The following is a 17,648-nucleotide window of genomic DNA, read 5'->3' as shown; positions in this document are numbered from 1 at the left end:
CATTTTCCTGCCTCAGCTTTCTGGGTAGCTGAGATTACAGGTGCTTGCTACCGTACCAGGTTAATTTTTGTATTTTTAGTAGAGACAGGGTTTCACCATGTTGGCCAGGCTGGTTTCGAACCCTTGACCTCAGGTGACCCGACCGTCTCTGCCTCCCAAAGCGCTAGGATTACAGGCATGAGCCACTGCATCAGGACTGAATTTTTTTTTTTTATTATTTTATTTATTTATTTATTTATTTATTTTTTTTAGTGAGCATCTGGCATTTCCCCTGCTAGCACTCACTCCATCCTGTCACACTGTGAAGAAGTTGCCTGCTTCTCCTTTGCCTTGTGCCCTGATTGTACGTTTCCCTCTGAAGTCTCCCCAGCAATGCAGAATTGTGAGTCAATTAAACCTATTTCTTTTGTAAATTGCCAAGTCTTGGATATTTCCTTGTAGCAATGTGAGAATGGACTAGTACATCTCCTCTGATGGTGTATTTTCAAATAATCTGTACCGAAGCTCACTAATTCTTCTGCTTGACCCATTCTGCTCTTAAGAATCTGTTCCATTCTTCAGCGTGTCAATTGCATTTTTCAACTCCAGAATTTCTGCTTAATTCTTTTTAATTATTTCACTCTTTGTTATATTCATCTGATAGAATTCTGCATTTCTTCTCTGTGTTATGTAGAGTTTCACTGAGTTTCTTGAATTTCCTCAGTCAAATTCAAGATAATTCAAAACAACTATTTTGAATTATCTGTCTGAAAGGTCACACATCTCCTTTTCTCTGGAATTGGTCTCTAGTGCCTTATTTGATTTGTTTGGTGGAGTCATGTTTTCCTAGATAGTCTTGATGCTTGTGGATATTCATCAGTGTCTGGCCATTGAAGATTTAATTATTTATTGCAGTCTTCATAAATTGGGTTTGTTTGTACTCTCTCTTCTTAGAAAAGCTTTCCAGGTATTTGAAGGGTCTTGGGTGTTGTTGTCTAAGTTGCTGGTCGCTGCAGCCGTATTTCCATTAGGGAACACCTCAAACCCAGTACCAGTGTGTCTTGCAGACTTGTAGTGGTAACACTTTGGTTGCCCTGGATAAGATTGGGAAAAATTATGTGAATTACCACGTGGACACGCTTGTTCCCACCCTTATTTTCTGTAAAGGAAGTGTAGTCTTTCTCTGTGTACTGAGATGTCTGCAGCTATGTGAGGGGTGACAGAAGAAAGCCTGTGACCACGAGCACTGGGAATGCACTGGGTCACACCTAAAGCCAGCACAGCACTGGGTTTTGCCCAAGGCCCACAGTATCAACTACTTGGCTATCATCTATGTTCAATTAAGGCCCTTGGACTCTACAATCAGCAGGTGGCCTAGACAGTCAGGCTTGTGTCTTTTCATTTAGAATGGCAAATTCCCCTGGGCCCTTGGGAGGTCCAGATATGCCCCCAATCCTGGAGCCAGGGCCTGGACGTGAAAACCTTAGAATTCTACTTGGTGCTCTATTTTACTGCTGTTGAGTTGGTACCCAAGCCACAAGGCAATGTCCCTACCACTCTTCTCTATCTTTTCGACGGGCAGAGGAGTCTTTCTTTGTGGCCACTACCACCACCAGCCCATGGAAGATTCTGCCTGGCTACCACTAATGTTCATGTAAAGCCCAAGGGCTCTTCAGTCAGGTTGTAGTTAATGCTGCCATGCCTGGGACTCACCCTTCAGGGAGTAGGCTCCCCTCTGGCCCAGGACAGGTTCAGAAATTTCATCCAAGTATGAAGGCCTTGTACTCGAGACACCAAGAGCCCCTTCAATGCACTACCTCACGGTGGTCCAACTGGTACCCAAGTTGCAACACAAAGTCCCATTTATTCTTCCCTGTCCTTTTATCAAGCAGTAGTGTTCTCTGCATAGCCATCACAGCTGAGTATTTGTTTTGTCTCAGCTAAAGCCAGCACATCTCTGAGTCTGACCTGGGCCCATGGCAAGTATTGACAATAGTTTTCAGGAAGTCTTTAATTTTTTCAGAGAGAAGATCATATCACTTGTAAACAAGAATAATTTGATATCTTTCTTTCCAATTTGGATGTCCTTTATTTCTTTATCTTTCCTGATTGCTATAGCTAGGTCCTCCAGTACTGTGTTGAACAACAATAATGAAAGTAGGCATCCTTGTCGTGTTCCAGATCTTAGTGGAAAGACGTTCAGTTTTCTGCCATTCAGTATGATACCAGCAGTGGGTTTGTCATATGTGACTTTTATTATTTGGAGGTATATTCTTTATATACCCAGTTTTTTGAGGGATTTTATCGTGAAGAATGTTGAATTTTATCAAATGCTTTTTCAGTATCAATTGAAAGAATCATATGGTTTTGTCCTTCATTCTGTTGCTATGATGTGTCACATTCACTGATTTGCATATGTTGAGACATCCTTGCATTTTTGGGATAAATTCTATGTGGTCATGGTGAATAATCTTTTTAATGTGTTGTTGAATTCAGTTTGCTAGTATTTTGTTGAGGATATTGATATTGATATTCATATTGATATATGAATATCAATATCAGTATTCATCAGAGATATTGGCCTTTAGGTTTCTTTTTTGATGTGCCTTTGTCTGGTTTTTGTATCGGATAACATTGGCCTCAAAGAATTAGTTTGGAAGTGTTTTCTTCTCTATTTTTCAGAATAGTTTGAGTAGGATTTATATTATTTATTCTTTAAATATTTGGCAGAATTAAGCAGTGGAGCCATCTGATCCTAGGCTTTTCTTTACTAGGAGACTTACTATTAAAGCTTCAATCTTGTTACTTGTTATTGGTCTGTTTAGGTTTTGGATTTTCTTCATGGTTCAATCTTAGTTTGTTTTATGTATAGAAATTTATTCCATTCCTCTGGATGTTGCAATTTATTGGTATATAGTTGCTCATAGTAGCCACTAATGATCTTTTGCATTTCCACAGTATCAGTTGTAATATTGCTTTTATCATCTCTGATTTTATTTATTGGAGTCTTCTCTTTTTTTATTTCTTCCAGAGTCTGGGTAAAAGTTTGTCACTTGTATCTTTTCCAAAACCCACTTGTGGTTTTTTAGATGTTTTGTATTGTTTTCTTGATTTCAAATTCATCTGTTTCTCTCTGATCTTTATCTCCTTTCTTCTAGTAATTTTGGGTTCACTTTGCTATTGCTTTTCTAGTTCTTCAACATTCATGGTTAAGTTATTTATTTGCATTTTTTTTATTTTTTGATATAGGCATTTATGAGTATAAATTTCCCACTTAGTAGTATTTCCACTATATCTTACATGCTTTGATATGTTGTGTTTCCATTATTATTTGTTTAAAGACTTTTTCTATTTTCTTCTTAATTTCTTCATTGACCCACTGGCCATTCAAGAGCATATTGTTTAATTTTTGTGTGTTCATATAATTTCCAAAATTCCTCTTGTTAATGATTTCTAGTTTTATTCCTTTGTGGCCAGTTGCTTGATATTATTTCATTTTAAAAAAATGTTTTACAACTTATTTTATGACCTAACATATGGTCTATCTTTAAGAGTGATCCATGTGTTGAGGATAAGAATATGCATTCTGCAGCTGTTGCATTAAACATTTTACAAATATCTATTAGGTCCATTTTTTATGTAGTATGGCTTAAGTCCAATGTTTCTTTGTTGTCTTTCCTTCTGGAACATCTTTCCAATGCTGAAAGTAGGGTGTTTAAGTCTTCAACTATTATTGCATTGAGATCTATCTTTCTCTCTTTAATTCTAATATATATATATACACACACACACATATATATATGTGTGTGTATATATATATATATAGGTATTTCTGAGTGCTCCAGTGATGAGTGCTTAAATAATTACAATCTTTATAAGCTCTTGCTGAATTGACCCCTTAATCATTATATAATGAAATTTGTCTCTTCTTAAAACTTTTTTTCATGACATCTGTTCTGTCTGATACAAGCATAGCTAGTGCTGTTCTTCATTAGTTTACATTGGCATAAAATGGCTTTTTCCATCCCTTTATTTTTAGTTTATGTATATCTTTTTAGGTGAAATGTATATCTTGTAAGCAACAGATCATTGGGTCTTGCTTTTTCATCTATTCAGCCCCTCTATGTCCCTTTAATAAAGAGCAAGAATTTCAGTCCTTGTGGTCTAAACTGCAAGTTTATTCGGACTCCAGTCATGTTTATTTTGACTCCAAAGAACTTTAGTCTGTGGTGGTGAGGTTTGCAGGAACTCAGGTTCTGACCACTGAGATGTGTGATTCCTCTCTGGCTAGAACTGGTCTAAATACTGCCTCTGTGGACACCAGCTGGATTCTGCCCAGTGTCGCTTTCCACTGTGGCAACACTGAGTTCCACTGCAAAGTCCCAGAATCAGTGGACTCTCCCTCCACAAGTGCGCAGATTCCCTCTTCATGTCATATGCCACTGCCAGGGCATTAGGGACAGGTGGCCTTGGCAATTGAAGACTGTTTTTCCTGCCCTCTCCTGTGCCTATTTCAGTGATATGAAATTAAGACGAGCTAATGTGACCACTCTCCTTATTTTTGGCTCTTATGAAGGTGCTTGTTTTGTGTAGATAGTTATTCAATTTGGTGTTACAAAGGACAATTGATGGAGGCTTCTTTTGGAAAGCTTGCTCCACCTCTCCTTGGTACATCTTATTCTCAAATTGTTTGAGAAAAATTTACAATTTCCAAAAATGTGAAATTAATAATGAACCCAATTCATATGTTTTTCATTTCTACCCCTTTTCCCCCAAAATAGAAACAATTATTCCTACTAGGTTATTTTTATATGATATATGAGGACACCAGAGGAAAAATATTAAGCAGTCAGAAAGAAAAACTATGATTGATATTTTAGTTATAAGGTAAAGTAGGCCACGGGTATTTTATGGGTATGGGTTTGTATGCATAGGGGCACATATATGTAATTTGTCTCAATTGTCAAATACAAAGAACCTACAAAAAGTCAAGAGACAAAGCATATGATTATATCTAAACAAAGTAAAAACCATAGGCTTATTTCAGTGACAATGACATTTTCTATACAATACTAATGACATATGTCATTGATACACTTCAATCAAACATACTTTTAAAATAAACTGTCCCAAATTGACCCATGATTTAGTAATAAGAGTCACTTATTTCAGCATTAGTAAGACTCACCTCATTAATAGGCAAATGGAGAGTGTATGCTACTTTCTGGAAGCATAGTAATACAATGTAAACATCTAATGATTTGAGTACTCTATTAGTTCATTTTCATGCTGCTGATAAAGACATACCTGAGATGGAGCAATTTAAAAAAGAAAGAGGTTTAATGGACTTACAGTTCCACGTGACTAGGAAGCCCTCAACATCACGGCAGAAGGTGAAAGGCACTTCTTACATGACAGCAGCAAGAGAGAGAATGAGAGCCAAGTGGAATGGGTTTCCCCTTATCAAACCATCAGATATTGTGAAACTTATTTGCTACCACGAGAACAGAAGGGAGAAAGTGTCCCCATGATTCAGTTATCTCCCACCGGGTCCCTCCCACAACACAATGGAACTATGGGAGTGCAATTCAAGAGGAGATGTGGGTGGGGACATAGAGCCAAATCATATCAAGTACATACTACAGACAAAAATTACTCATTTTAAATTGAAGTTTGCTCCTGACAATGATTTGGAATGTGAATTTCCTTTGGAAAATAGTTTAACTTGGTTGCTCCACAATTATCCATAATTTGCTACATAACGTATTATAGAGAATGCTAAGGCTGGCATAAATACAGTATATTTCCTGTTTGTATTGAATATAAGGTTCACAATACTTCCTAAATGTATCTCAGCACCTCATATAATATAATGTCTTGCAAAATATTTAGTTTCTAGCTAAAATAGTAGCAACTTTCTTTACTTTTTATTTCCTGTGGTCAACTGCGATAGAACTCCCTGCAGTAGCTGCCATAACCTATGTTTCTGTGGAGAGAATGTAATAGCTCAAAAAATGTTAAAACACAGCTGTTATTAATGTCTTTGGATGTTTTTATTTAGATCTGTTAATTTGACATCTTATAAATATCTTCTGTTTTTCTATAAACTGGGCCACCATGTTTAGGAAGACAACAACTTTGCCCAGAATTACAAGTCAATAGTACAAAACATTTACATTTTTATTTCCTTTCATAATAGATATATTAGTTTTATGAATCATTGAATACTTCAGCAAAAGATTCTAAAAATTTTTCACTTATCAGTTATAAACTCAACACAATATATTCTACTACATTTCAAATTTTTAAACACATGTATTAAAAATGTTTAGCTAAAAGAAAAAATTTTTATTGCAGAATGACTAAACACTAGTTCTAGTAATAGTACCACTAAAACCTACATCTTATGAGCTACTCTTTTTGGGAATAGGGAAATAAAATGAGTCTTAATGTTATATTTAATTCATGTTAATTTTTGAAATTTTGTAAAAGATTCATTTAGTCCTTTAATTTTATAAAAGACCATAATATAAACAATTGGCATGTTTAGGGATTGTGTTAGAAATTGCAAACAATATACAAATGGTATCTGCTTTAAAAATAATTGCATTAAAATAAAAATAAATAAAATAATAGTAAGTAATGACATAATGTGATTATTGTTCACATGTCTATTGTGTTCATGTTGTCCTAGTGCTAGATAAACAAGTGCAAATGATTCTGGTCTTGGAAAAAGTCCCAGTCAAGAGAAGAAAATAGAGGTGAAAACACAGCCATAATAAATGTGAAGTCACTATAAATATAAGTAAAAATATAGCGGTGTAAGTGAGGGAAGTTATGGAGATACTAAAAAGCATATAACTTTAAGTTTAAAAGACCAATTCTCACAGGAGAAAGAGAAAATATTTAAAGGTCAACATAAAAAACAAATGGCTCTGACATTTTCGTAAAAGAATCTTATTAAAATTGCAGAAAAATATACCACTTAAAGTGAGTCAGAACATATAGTAAGAAAAACTTCAAGTTATGTTTGAAGCAGGTATAACATTTATGTGTAGACATTTATATTTTACTACAATGTAACAAAAAAAGAGCAGTTTCTTTAAAATCTCAATTGAAATATCCACATATTATATATGCAAAATGAATCCAACACTCCAAAACACATTAAGAAATATGCAATTTGACCAAATAGAATTTATTATAGGAATTCAAGGATGGCTTAATATTAAGGAATCCATTAATGTAATCAGCCACATGAATAGATCTAAAGAGAAAGAAAACCATAAACTTATTTTTGCGTATCCTTAAAAATTATTAACAAAATGTAATATTCATTTCTGTTAAAAACAATGATTGAATAAAAAATAAAGTAAAATGAATGGTATTTTAAAATATACTTATGAATGATATGATTTTATTAGGTATATATTATATATTTTATACACTATAGCAAATTATATGTTATATGTTACATATAACAACTGCCAAAGTCATCATTCTACTTATAAAAAATAAACATTTAGGTGTTTATTTTTAACTAAGTACAGCAAATCAGGAAACCTGAATTGTATTGCATACAGTAGGCAATACGTAAGAACAAAATTGGACACAGAGAGGTAAAACTGTTTCCAGGGGCAGGTAGCATAATAACATAATTTGGAAGCCAAAGAGTATTTAAAATAAATAAAAATGCAATAAAATAAGTTAGTTAGCAAGATATAAACATAAAACCTAGTCTTATATCAACAGATAATAACTAAAGAAATCTTTATAAGAATTATAAATATGTATTTAGAAATACACTTAGGTTTAGGAATTAATTTAATAAAAAATATTCAATACACATATAATAAATCAATTTAAATACTTGTAAAATGAACAAATAAAAATATATTTCTGGTTCTTAGATAGTATAAATGATCATTATAAATATTCCAGTTCTTCCAAATCAATTATATAAACTTCAGACAATCCCAGTGAAATACTCTATGCATTTTTTTCTTGGGTTAGAAAAATAGAATTTATATTGTGTAAAAATAAATGCCATGAAAAAAGCAATGAATAAGGACTTCCTTTTCTAGATATTAAAACATGTTGTAAAAATATCATGCTTAAACTCTTCTTAAACAGAAGAGAGAATGTTCAGAAATAGAACTATGTATGTATAGAAATTTAGTATATGCCAAATATGCCATGTATCTTAAATCCCTGAGGAAGTAAATAATGAACTACTTGATAAATTATGGTTGCACAATTAAATAGTGACTTGGGAAATAAAAACATAAAATTTGACTCAATTTCCATTATACTCATCTTAAATTTCAAATGAATTAGACTTGTAAAAAGGAAACACATGCAAGTAATATAAGTATTAATAAACTTATTTATAACTAAGGCATACCACCTTAAATTGCATAAACCTGATGATAAAGATAAAGTATTAAAAGGAGTAAAAATTAATGACCTTACCCAAAGGGGAATAAAGTTAAAGATGACAGCAGATTTATCATTAGAAATATTTCAAGCTAGAAGAAAATGGACCAATGTCTTTACATTATTGAAAAGAAGTTCACTGGACAAAGGTTTGGTGAAAATATATTTCAAAAACAGAAGACTAAACAAATCTTTTTTGGATATATAGAAGCTGAAAGAATTCATTACCAGCAAATCTGCACTATACTAAATATTAAAAGAAATTCAAGCAGAGGCAATATTGGATTTACACAAAGAAATGAAGAGCATTGAAATTGATAATTACATATGTAAATACAAACAGGCATACATCATTTAATTTTACTTCACTTGATTGTGCTCTATAGATAATGTACTTTTTACAAATTGAAGGTTTATTGCAACCCTGCATTGAGTAAGTCTATTGTCATTTTCAACAGCATGTACTTCTTGTGGGTCTTTGTGCCACATTTTGGTAATTCTTGAAGTATTTCAAACATTTTCATCATTATTATATTATTATGAGGTCTCTGATCAGTGATATTTAATGTTACTATGGTAACTGTTTTGGGGTACCATGAATTTCACTCATATAAGACAGCAAACTTAATTGATAAGTGTGTGTAACTGCTCCATGGACTGCCTGTTCATTCCCTCATTTCTCCTTTTCTCCTCAAGGCTCCTATTTCCTGAAAGACAACATTGAAATTAGGTCAGTTAGCAACCCTATAGTAGCCTCAATGTATTCAAGTGAAAGGAAAACTCACACATATCTCACTTTAAATCAAAAGCTATAAAGAATTAACTCACATGTCTCTCAGTTTACATCAAAAGCTAGAAAGAATTAACAAGGAGGAAGGCATGTCAAAAGACAACATCGACTTTTTAATGATCGCCATTCTAACTGGTGTGAGATGGTATCTCATTGTGGTTTTGATTTGCATTTCTCTGATGGCCAGTGATGATGAACATTTTTTCATGTGTCTGTTGGCTGTATGAATGTCTTCTTTTAACAGGTGCTGGAGAGGATGTGGAGAAATAGGAACACTTTTACACTGTTGGTGGGATTGTAAACTAGTTCAACCATTATGGAAAACAGTATGGCAATTCCTCAAGGATCTAGAACTAGAAGTACCATATGACCCAGCCATCCCATTACTGGGTATATACCTAAAGGATTATAAATCATGCTGCTATAAAGACACATGCACACGTATGTTTATTATGGCACTATTCACAATAGCAAAGACTTGGAATCAACCCAAATGTCCATTGGTGACAGACTGGATTAAGAAAATGTGGCACATATACACCATGGAATACTATGCAGCCATAAAAAAGAATGAGTTGTGTCCTTTGTAGGGACGTGGATGCAGCTGGAAACCATCATTCTTAGCAAACTATCACAAGAACAGAAAACCAAACACCGCATGTTCTCACTCATAGGTGGGAACTGAACAACGAGATCACTTGGACTCGGGAAGGGGGACATCACACACTGGGGCCTATCATGGGGAGGGGGGAGGGGGGAGGGATTGCATTGGGAGTTATACCTGATGTAAATGACGAGTTGATGGGTGCTGACGAATTGATGGGTGCAGCACACCAATATGGCATAAGTATACATATGTAACAAACTTGCACGTTATGCACACGTACCCTAGAACTTAAAGTATTAAAAAAAAAAAAAAGAAAGACAATATAGGCTGAAACCTTGGACTCTGCACCAAACAGCCAAATTGTGAGTGCAAGGGAAAAGTTATTGAAGGAAATTAAAATTGCTACTCTGGTGAACACATGAATGATAAGAATGTGAAACAGCCTTATTGCTGATTTGGAGAAAGTTTTAGTGGTCTAGATAAAAGATCAAGCAAGCCACAATATTGTCTTAAGCCTCAAGAGTAAGGCCCCAATTCTCAATTCTATGAAGGCCGACAGAGGTGATGAAACTGCAGAAGAAAAGTTTGAAGCTAGGAGAGATTTGTTCATGATGTTTAAGTAAAGGAGCCATCTTTATAACATAAAAGTCTAAGATGAAGCATAAAAGCTGTAGGACGTTTTCTAGAAGATCTAGCTAAGATCATTGATGAATGTGGTTACATGAAATAACAGATTTTAAATGCTGATAAACAGTCTATATTGGAAGAAAATGCCATCTAGAACTTTTGTAACTAGGAAGGAGAAGTCAATGACTTGCTTCAAAATTTTGAAGGACAGGCTGGGGCTAATGTAGCTGGTTAGCTAACATAGCTAGTGATTTTAAGCGAAAGCCAATACTTATTTACCATTACAGAAATCATAGAGCCCAGAAAAATTATGCAAATTCTGCCCTGCCTTTGCTCTATAAGTGGAACAACAAAACATTGATGACAGGACATCTGTTCACAGTATGGATTTATTGAATATTTTAAACCCTCTGTGGAGACCTACTGCTCAGGAAAAAAGATACCTTTCAAAATATTACTGCTCATTGACAATGCAGGTTACCTATAAGCTCTAATGGAGATGTACAAGGAGATTAATGTCATTTTCATTCTGTTATCACAATATCCGATCTGCAGCCCATGGATCAAGGAGTCATTTTGACTTTAAGTCTTATTATTTAAGAAATACATTTTATAACATATTGTAAGGCTTACATAGCTCCCGTAGATAGTGGTTTCTTTGATGGATCTGAGCAAAGTAAATGGAACACCCTCTGGAAAGGGATTAATCATGCTAAATGCCATTGGCAACATTCATGATTTGGGAAGAGGTGAAAATAGCAACTTTAATAGGAGTTTAGAAGCAGTTGATTTCAACCGGGATTCAAGACTTCTGTGGGGGAATTAAGTGCAAATGTGGTGTAAATAATAGTAAGAGAACTAGAATTTGAGGTAGAACCTGAAGATATGTCTGAACTGCTGTAATCTCATGATAAAATTTTAATAGGTGAGGAGATTCTTCTTATGAATGAGCAAAGAAAGTGGTGTATTGTGATGAAATCTGCTCCTGATGAAGATGCTGTGAACATTATTGAAATGACAACCGAGTATTTAGAATATTACATAAACTTAGCTGATAAAGCAATGGCAGAGTTTAAGAGGATTGACTCTAAATTTAAAAGAAGTTTTCCTGTGTGGAAAATACCATCAAAAAGTGTTGCTTGCTACCGAGAAACTTTTCATGAAAGAAAGAGTCAATCACCATGGGAGACACCATTGTTTTCTTATTTTAAGAAACTGACATATCTGCATAAACTTTCAGCAATCACCATCCTGATGAGTTGGCAGCCATCAACATCAAAGCAAGATCTTCCACTAGCAAAAAGATTATGACTAGCTGAAAGCTCTATGGTTAGTGCTTTTAGCCATAAAGTATTTCCAAAATAAGATATACATATTGTTTATTAAGTCATAATGATATTGCACACTTAATATACTCAGTATAGTGTAAACATAACTTATATGCCCTGGAAACAAGACAACATGTGTGACGCACTTTATTGAGATACTTACTTTATTGCAGTGGTCTGAAACAGAACCCAGAATCTCTCTCAAGTGTGGCTGTATAAAGATATGTTTTTTATTTAAATATCTTTAGAAGATAATTAACCAATTAAAGTAAAACTAGTAACAACATACTGTGTGATTTATTACAGAAATAGAAGTAAAATGCACAGTGACAAGAGCACAAAGGCCAGGAAGGTGATGGAGCATACTGTTGCAAGTTTCTTGTACTATAGGAAGTGGTATCATATGATTTGAAGGAAGACTGAGATTAGTTTAAGGTGTATATTGTGTATGTTAAAGAAGTTGTTAAGATAAAGAGTTACAGCTAATAAGTTAGAAAGAAGATAAAAGGAATTATAAAAGTACTCAATTAATTCAGAATAAGGAAAAAAAGAATTAAAGGGCATAATGAATATTTGGGAAAGAGAAGCAAACATGGCTATAAATGCAAGAAGGAATAGAGAAATACACAATAATAGTCAGGAATCTTAATAACTCTCCTGATAATCTATAGAACAAATATACAGTAATATTTCATTGTACATATATACCATTCATCCATCAATAGACACGTGGGCTGCTTCGACCTTTTGGCTTTTGTGAATATTGTTGCTATGAACATTGGTTTGCAAATACCTGCTTAAGTTCCTGCTTTCATTTCTTTTCAGTATTTCTCAGAAGTGTAATTACTGGATTATATAGAAAATCTATATTTAATTTCTTGAGGAACCACCATACTGTTTTTCATAGTGGCTGCACCATTTTACATTACCACCAGCAGTGTACTAAGGTTCCAACTTCTCCATATCCTTGCTAACACTTTCCTTTTCCCTCCTTCCTTTCCTTCCTTCCTTCCTTCCTTCCTTCCTTCCTTCCTTCCTTCCTTCCTTTTTTCTTTCTTTCTCTTTCTTTCTTTCTTTCTTTCTTTCTTTCTTTCTTTCTTTCTTTCTTTCTTTCTTTCTTTCTTTCTTTCTTTCTTTCTTTTCTTTCTTTCTCTCTTCCTTCCTTCCTTCCTTCTTTTCTTTCTTTCTTTCTTTCTTTTCTTTCTTTCTTTCTTTCTTTCTTTCTTTCTTTCTTTCTTTCTTTCTTTCTTTCTTTCTTTCTTTCTTTCTTCTTTTCTTTCTTTCTTTCTCTCTCTTCCTTCCTTCCTTCCTTCCTTCCTTCCTTCCTTCCTTCCTTCCTTCCTTCCCTCTTTCTTCCTTCCCTCCTTCCTTCCTTCATTCTTCCCTCCTTCCTCCCTTCTTTCCTTCTTCCCTCCTTCCTTCCTTCTTTCCTTCCTTTCTTCTTTCTCTTTCTCTCAAAGAATAACCATTCTAATGGATGTGAAATGGTGTCTCACTGTGGTTTTGATCTCCATTCCCCTAATGAATAAGTGACATTGACCATGTTTTCATGTGCTTATTGACCAATAGAACATCTTCTTTAGAGAGATGTACATTTGAATTCTTTGCCCATTAAAAAATAAATGCTTTATATTTTTGACCGTTGAGTAATAGGAGTTCTTTCTTTATTCTGAATTTTAATCCCTTATCAGATAGATGATTTGCAAATATTTCTCCCATTCCCTGGGTTGCCCTTTTACTCTGTTGATAGAATGCATTGCTGCACAAACATTTTAATATTGATGTAATCTTACATACATACTTTTTTCTTTTGTTGCCTGTGCTTTAGTATCATATTTAAAAAATCATTGCCAATTTCATTTTCCAAAGATTTCCCCCTATGTTTTCTTCTAAATGTTTTACTGTGACATTGGATTTAAATTGTAGGTATTAGTATAAGTGTGTGAATATGTGTATGTGTATATGTGTTTCTGTCCACTAAAAGGGTGTAATAAAAATTACACCTCAGAGCAGTATATATACTTAATACCAGAACTTAGTTTCCAAATAACTTTCTCTACTAAGAGGTTACTGATCCTAGGCTATATGGCTAGTCACAGATCTGAGCAAAGAAAGTAAAAGGGTGAGCCCAGGTCACCTTGTATCAGAAAGCAAGGATTTCTGAAAGACTAATGGACTCATAGAAAAAGACAAAAAATTCTACCTAAAGAGGTTGCTGCTGGCTAAATTTGTGACTTTTCAGCATCTAAAAAACATTATGGTATTGCATTATAAAACAGTAAATTTAAAAAAATCTATGAGTCTATATAAATGGAAAGAATGCAAACAAAATAAAACCCAGAAATGTCTTATTTTAAAAACATACTAGCTAATACATGTAAAAGGAAAGATAGAATTTGAAATTCATTATTTTGCAATTTCCAGTGTAATAATTATTTCACGAAGGGTTCATTGATATTTATTAACATCTTCTTATGGGAAACAAAATAGTCATAGGAAATATCAACTCTTAATTACAAACGTGAAGTTAACTTGATGATGGAGATACTCCACTGTCACCACCTTAACAAAGAGATCAAACGTAACATCACCACTCATGATACCAGTAGAAGTTTCTCACCTCCAGATGTGATACAATAAGTACAGATCATCTCCTGAACATTATTCCGTCAAAAAATTTTGGAATGAGGGAAAAATTAATGCAGATTGTGTGACTCTCTGAAAGGCAACTGACCTAAACACTTCCCAAATTCAATATCAAGAAAAAATGGGGGGAAATGAAAATTGTTCAGGATCTTTTAAAAATACATAACAACTAAAAGCAGTGAATGATGTTTCATTGGATCTTGTATTTAAGGAAAAAGATACTTATAAAAGACATTTTTGGGGGAATAACTAGCAAATTTTAAACATGAACTTTATAGTAAAGGAGATTATTGAATGTTAATTTTCTTAGGTATGATAATAGCAATGTATTATATAAGAGGATATCTTTTTTTAGGAGTTGAATGGTGAGATATTTAGAAAAAAGTCAGAATTTGTGAAACTTTTAGATGGTTTAGCAAAAAATAAAGCTAAGTAAGGCAAATGCCATAGTTAAAAATTGTTCGTTGTGCTATACGTTCAAGTTTTTGGAGGTTTTAAAACTGATCCAGAGTTGCAGGAAAAGAAAGAATACAGATTAATATCAGCCAAGTTACTTTCTTGTGAGAGCCTGGGATAGTTATTTTACCTCTCTTTGTCCCTGTGACATCTCTGAAATTGGGATAATAATGAAACCTACCCACACAGGATTTTGACAGTGGTATAAAAGACATAATACATGAAAAACACATAGAACATTACTTAACACACAGTAGGATCTAAGTTAGTGTCATTTATATTACTAGATTTACTAGTAATATCATTGCCATATTGTGATTTTATTGATTAAGGATTTATATGTGGAGAGTCTTGAAAGTTAGTATTCTGAAGTCAATTGATGCTATAAATATGGAATAGCTACCAATCTCATCTAAAGAAAGAAAATAGAAGAGAACCAAATTGATTTTACTTATAAGTCTATAAATAAATTGCAGCCTCTCATATAAGGTTGTCAATGAAACATTAAATCATTTTTCAACTAGCCAGCTAAGTACTCCTTATAATCTTAAAATGAAATTTAATGATACAAGTGGTGAAACCATCACCATTGCCTTCTCGGAATCTGTCAAGAACAGAAGGCTCTGTCAGCAACCTAAGAAGCTACTTGCAGAAATGACCCCACTAGAGGCCTTGGAGCCAAAGGGTAATTAAAGTTGGGCTCTGAGCCACATGTGAAAAGTCTGTTTTGTTCTTTTAATTAATGACAGCATTACTCCCCCATCCTGCTGCGGTGTGGGACACGGGCACCACTATAAACCACATTAAGGCAAGTCTCCATCAGCAGCATGGCTAACACATAGTTAGTTTAACTTTATGAGGCAATAAATACAGACTATAACATTGTTGAGTATCAACAGTGACATTTTCACTGTATAGCAAGGAAGCAGTTCACAAAACAAGTATTTACAACACGCTTAGAATAGCTTCCGTCCGAAAGACGTTGATAACCGAGAGAGCTTCATGTCATCCACTACCCATTTTCTATTGCATGAATTCTGGGCAATTTAAATTTATGTTGCATAAAATGTGTCTGTGCAAAATCAGCTTTTTCATTATTGAAGGGTAAGAGAAGGATTCTGGGGTATCTCTGAACATTTATTTTTAGTGCTCTCATTTAATTCAAAGTCATTCATTTTAGCACAGAGAACACTTCAACATTCTCTCAATGTATATCTTTGAGTACTATATTTATCAGAAGACCTTTGTTGTTTTTTTTGATTGCTGTTTGGTTGGTTGCTCTTTGTGACTCGTTAGCATATTTTACTCAAACAATTCATGCAGATCTGGAGCATTATATCTCTCTATCAATCTAGCTTGCTCAAATTCTTGGTGTTATTTTTGAATTTCAAGCTAACTGACATTTAACACTTAATGATTTGTTTTTTGTTTTTTTTTGTAAACAAAAACTTAGAGTGGTAATCTGGAAAAGGAAAATACCATGTACAGTTAATTCTGTAGAGTCCATTCATGCTTGTTCAGGAAATATAAATTTCTTTTTTGTTTGTTTGTTTTGAGATGGAATCTTGGTCTGTCCTCCAGGCTGGAGTACAGCAGCGCAATCTCAGCTCACTGCAACCTCCGCCTCCCGGTTTCAAGCGATTCTCCTGCCTCAGCCTCCTGAGTAGCTGAGATTACAGGCACACACTGCCACACCTGGCTAATTTTTGTATTTTTAGTAGAGACGAGGTTTTGCCATGTTGGCCTGGCTGGTCTCAAACTCCTGACCTCAGGTGATCCACTCGCCTCGGCCTCCCAAAATCCTGGGATTACAGGCATGAGCCACCATGCCCTGCTGGGAAATATAAATTTCTTCCAGTAAGACTGATATATTAGGGAACATTCTAAGCATTACTCAGTTTTCATGTGCCTATATGCCATTTCATCTGGAAGAAACACTAAACAAATGCAGAAACCTTCACTCAGCAGAACCAAGCTTCAGAGGAATACACAAAATTCACACACGCACATACATGAGACATCTACCAGTTACCTCAGTTCACCATCCTGAAACGTGTGTGTGTCTCTGTGTGTGTGTGTGTGTGTGTGTTGTTGAAGATAGAAAAGAATAAAGCATGTATAAATATTTATTTGAAAGACCCAGTAAAGTTTAGAGAGCAGTAGAAAAAGGAAGAAATATCAAAAAGAAGAAGAGTAAAGATTCAGAAAGATAACGGGATGCGGGCTCAAGATTACACAAGACAGATTAACCTTCCACAGGAGAAAGGCATTCCATTAACTGTAACAGGAAAGGAGGATCCAGGATGACCTGTCAGCTTGGTGGTGGGAAATTTGGTGGTGTAGCTTGTTTTACACCTCCCTTTATCTTTGTGGAATAGAAGTCAAGGTAGTCTACAGAGAATCAGGGATGAATGGAAGAGTCACAAGTTTGAAGAGAATAGAACAGGTCTAAACATTGAGAATGATGATTAGAGAGAAAATGTAGTGAGCTTGATGTGCAGGGCCCAGCTGAGACTGGTGCATTCATGGTGGTAACAATACGCTGGACCTAAAGTCTTTCTAAATAATATATACATTAAAAAATCCCATGTCATTAAATATTCACTTCTAACATTTTATGTAAGGGCTACATATAACTCATTTTACTGAATCTTTATTGTTGGCAATTTAAATTGTCCTGCAGATTTCCCTGTTGTGGCTAGTTAGATAAATACCAGCTTTCTCTACCTTTAAACTAATCTGCAATAATCTTCTTAGGATATATTCCTAGAACTAGAAA

The sequence above is a fragment of the Macaca fascicularis genome, chromosome 4 (genome assembly GCF_037993035.2).
Source record: "Macaca fascicularis isolate 582-1 chromosome 4, T2T-MFA8v1.1".
In the NCBI taxonomy this organism is placed as follows: Eukaryota; Metazoa; Chordata; class Mammalia; order Primates; family Cercopithecidae; genus Macaca; species Macaca fascicularis.
This window is presented reverse-complemented; position numbering follows the sequence as displayed.